Raw genomic sequence first — 4,655 nt, 5'->3', positions numbered from 1 at the left:
TTCAGGGAACGGCCCTTCCCTGCCGGCACCTCCCCGAGAAAACCCATTCCTGGAAGGGAGCCCAGGGCTGGCTCTGCTCTCTCTGCAGCCAGCTTGGTGAGCATGGGGAGAGTACACTTGCGCGTGGGGGAACCCCCATGCAAAGGGGAGACCCTCACAGCTCTGCCACCCCAGGGCAGAGGGGTGAAACAGGGTCTTCCCCCACCCCATTCCATCAGGGAAACCTGCCATGGAAGGAAACCCTCCATCCATCCATCCATCCACTCTCCCATTTGTAGGGAATCCCTTTTTTATCCATCCTCCTCCCACCCTGTGCACAAGGGAGACTACTCCTTGCTCCCCTACCCCTCTTTGCACAGGGGATAACCCGTGGTCTTCGACCCTTTCCCACCCCCAAATGCATAGCCTGGGGGAGAGCACCAATCACTCCCCCTCCCCGGGTCCCGGACTCCTACCCCTTCAGAGACTGCAGCGCCGACTCTCTCACACCACCCTGGAGGGGTGGCTGGGTGAAGTCTCCCTTCCCCACAGCCTCATCCCACACACTGCTCCGAAACTGCCCGCCCAGGGGAAGCTCCATCCTGCCCCCCTTCCTCCCCAGTCCCAGCATCCTGCAGGGTCCCAGCCGCACTGGAACACCCCCTCTGCCTGCCAGGGCACACGGCCAGCTGCCTCGCCACCCTGCCAAGGGATGCCCGGTGTATCCTGAACAGAGACCAGAGAGACAACCAAGAAAACAGGGTGGTGGGGATGCTGCCCCCAGGCACAGTCATGGGTGCTACAAGCCGCAGTAAAAAGGATGGTTTTGGCTGGTGCTGTGCAAGTGACCAGCTCAGCTTTCCCGATCTCATGCAATCAGGGGACATACGCGTCCTTTAGCTGTCACAGCAGCGTTTTATTAATTTAGTTGCTTCTGGTTGGCGTCTAGGCCAAAACGTGGCTGGGTTAATAATAACCCAAGAGGAGACTGAGAGAAGTCCTAGCGCACTTTGTCAGCACAGATCAAAAGCAGCATCGGTAGTGCAAGCCCTGTCGTATTTTCCATCGTACCCTTCTGTGAGCAGATTGCGTTCGCTCTATTGAGCGGTCTCTGCTAACTTTCAATCTGATCCAATTTCCTGCCAGCAAACAAATGTTTCTAGGAAATGCAATACATTATCTGGACGGGTTTATTATCAGCATTTGGAACCAGGAAAACTGCATATTTTCTCGAGCGCTGCAGGGAACTTTATAGTTTGTACTTCAAAAGAGGGTTTAAAAGGATTGCCCTTGAAAGCTGGCCTGGCTCAAGTCTCCACATTGTTTTGGTCTTTGCAGAAGAAAACGCAGAGGAGGCGGGGAAGCACAGCAAAACTGCCTCCAATGTTTTCTGCTGAAGAGGACTCCCCTGCCCTCTACGGAGCCAAGCTCTGACTGCGAGACAGAGGCAGCGTGTGCCCTTGGGAAGCGAGGAGTCAAGCCTTCTTCAGCATTTTAAATGACCCCAAGCTGGTGCATCAGTTTTTCAAGGGAAGGCAGGAACCACTTCCCGGCTGAAGTCAAAGGAGTATTCCAGAGAATGAGGGGCGGATGCCATGCCCTGCCAACACCAAGGTGCCGACCTGACAGCGGGGTGCAGCTGGAGCTGGCTATCTCCAGCAGCTGAGCCGGGTTGCTGGCACCAGAGGAGGTATCCCATCACCCTCATTCTGCACCGAAGCTGTAAATCACCAGCTGGCACAGACCTGCCCCCCCTAATCTCTGTCCTCCTGGGGCTGAGAGCGGCACAGCTCATTTTGGCAGAAAGGAACTGCTTCGGCATTCTGCTTGGATGGGATGAGACACGTATGCAGCTTGGGGTTCATTCACTAGGGAAGGGACGCCTCCTCACCCCTATATTTAGCCAAGCAGATTTAAGAAGACCTGTTTCAGACGGTGCCCAGTCTTACAAGACATGTTCTTCAGGACTCGCTGTCCTTGCTCCAAGATCTCCCCTCTGTATGCAGAGGTCCCACATTCCTTGTGGGTATCTGGTGTGCAGCCCAAAGGCAGCACACTGACCAGGAGAAAGAAGGAGAAGGAAAATCTTACAGCCCCCAAATTTCTTCGCTATCCCAGTGCCTCTACATTTCTGACGGGAAGCTCCTTGGAGATTACCAGGGGTTTAAAACACTCCTGAAGACTACATACTTGCTCTGACATAGGGGTGTGTGTCTTTTGGCTGCCAGCATCCTGCAGCAATGGGAACACACAAGATCTACCATGGATTTAAAAAGAAAAAAATGTGGGGAGGACTACATTTGCAGTCTAAATTTGCAGTCTGGAGGAGTTTGCTGGTCAGATGCTGACTTTTGGATCCTCGTCTAACCAAACTGCAAACTGTGAACTCCTGAGGTTTGCCAATGCCTGCTGTAAACATGGAAACCAAGTGTCCCTTTTCGCCAAACAGAAGAATGGTTTAAAAATAGATCTAGAAAAGAATACAGACACTCGGTGTTTGGGACTCCTGTTTATAGACGCCTGTGCTACTATAAAATGGAACAAGAGATTATGAGCACGCAGGCAACTTTTCACCAAATTTAGGTTTAACAAACTTCTCAGAAACCTGAAAACAACATTTCAGCCTCAACTGAATGAATAAAAGCTCTTTGTTCGGAGTTCACAGCCCAAATATCACAGCACATGGACTAAAACAGGCGTGAAATGGTTCTTCAACCTCAACACCGTAAATACGTGGAAGTACATAAGCTGCACATTGAGAAATGCACCCACTGGTTAGAGCTTCATTTTACTCATGTACAGACTTTGTAACAAGATTCTCTTTTTAATGGAGCATTCACATAAAATGAGAGGGCACCCAGCCCTGCTCCTGCAACACAGGACTGCCTCACAGAGTTTTACCACCTGTATTTGTAATGAGGACAACATTGGTGTTTACTAAAAAAAACCAAACAACCCCACTCAAACCAAATACCATTCCTGCGAATTAGTATTACGCTGCTGCCATCAAGGGCTGAAAGCTTCCCCTCCACCGAAAAAAAAAAAAAAGAAAAAAGACAATTAAAAAAGCACAGCGTTACAATACATCCCAAATGAGGCAAAAATTCAAGGGCAGATTAACGCCACAACTCGGAAAGATTTTCACATGTGATTTCATGACCAGACCAGAGAGAACTCCATATGGAAATGTCAGGGACTTTAATAAGCACTCGGTTGTTTCCAATTAGGCTCCTTAAGTAAGTTCAGTGGCATCCAGAGTTTCCTCTGCCACCTTCCTTCTAGCTGGCAAGCTTTTTTTTTTTTTCTTTTTTCTTTTTATAACAAGCAGTTAATAACCGCGTTCCCACTCGGCGGCGGCTGCCGGCCGCTGCCCGCCCGGCAGCAGGGAGCGCACATGGCACTAGATGGCACCAGTCAGCTTTGCTGCAGGAGCAGATTTTCCCCTCGGAAAATAAAACACCCCAACCAAACCTGGAAAACATATAATTTTGTCGATGTAATTCTGTTTCTCTTAAAACGCGTCTGAGTGACATTATTTTTATGAGCTTTTCCAGCCTTGTTTTGAAAAACTTGATGTTTCTGCTGGGTTTATTTTTGTCTCATCAGGCAGCAGGCTGAAGTCCTCCCTGCGCTGCAAACAGGGATGTCTGAAAAGTATCAAAGACTTTTAACTGATTTTTTTTTTTTAGTATTTATTTTTTGGGGGTGGGATTTATAAGAATCACTTCTCATTCCGACTTCTTCCTTCACAGTAATAACTAACCAGTTAACCTCCACTTCCTCTCCCAGTATTGACTCAGACAGTCTGAGCTGAGGGGGATTGGAAATTGGAATTGAAATGCATCCCAAGAGATCTTTGATCTGTTTTGCCAGTCAGAATTGAACGCTCAGAGATGAAGTCTTTTCTTCCTGGAACAATGTAATAATCCATTCTTCTGGAAAATTGCTAGACAACCTTTGAATATTTTAATGGCTTGATGATTTGTTTCATGGGGCAGAAATTGCCATCTATAATGTAAGTTTTTAAACCTTCTTTAGGAAGAAAATAACAGAACCTCAGGTTCTGCCTCTCCATGCATATATAAAGAGAGGTTTCCCCTAAAATATATTTAAAGCAATTTTTGAACTGTAACCTGCTCCCCAAGGACTGCAGGAAGAAGCCTGTGTTTGCTCTTAAAGCACTTATCCTTTAAACCTTCGAAACAAATGGCAAATCTTAATTTTTAAAGCATTTAAAACCTCGGGAGAGGGATCAATAAGCATCCCCAGATCGAATGAGGGCCTGATCCCATACCCAGCCTTGCTGACACTGACACTGGCATGGGTACGAATCCGGCCCCAGACAGAGATGTCGGACCAACGCTGCGCTTCTTGCTGAGCCTCATCTGTCTGGCCCCAGTGTCCCTTCGCACCAATCCTGCGCCTACTGAAGTCAGTGGAAAAAACTAACCCGGGCTGGGTTTGTTTTTGTTGTTTCTGACTCATGATTTTAAGTCCAGATTTGCCTCTTCCCTGGAAATGCAACAGGGGGGTCAAAGGCAGCTTTTTAGGCACATCTGAGAGGCCGCCACGGATTTTTCTAAACAAACGCCTTGCTTTCTGTTTCCCTCCTTCCCAAGAGGCGATTTCATAACATTTCATACTGTGACTTTGCAAACTAAGGCGGGGGTGGGGGG

Source organism: Buceros rhinoceros, unplaced genomic scaffold (assembly GCF_000710305.1).
Source record: "Buceros rhinoceros silvestris isolate BGI_N320 unplaced genomic scaffold, ASM71030v1 scaffold25045, whole genome shotgun sequence".
NCBI classification, from domain to species: domain Eukaryota; kingdom Metazoa; phylum Chordata; class Aves; order Bucerotiformes; family Bucerotidae; genus Buceros; species Buceros rhinoceros.
This window is presented reverse-complemented; position numbering follows the sequence as displayed.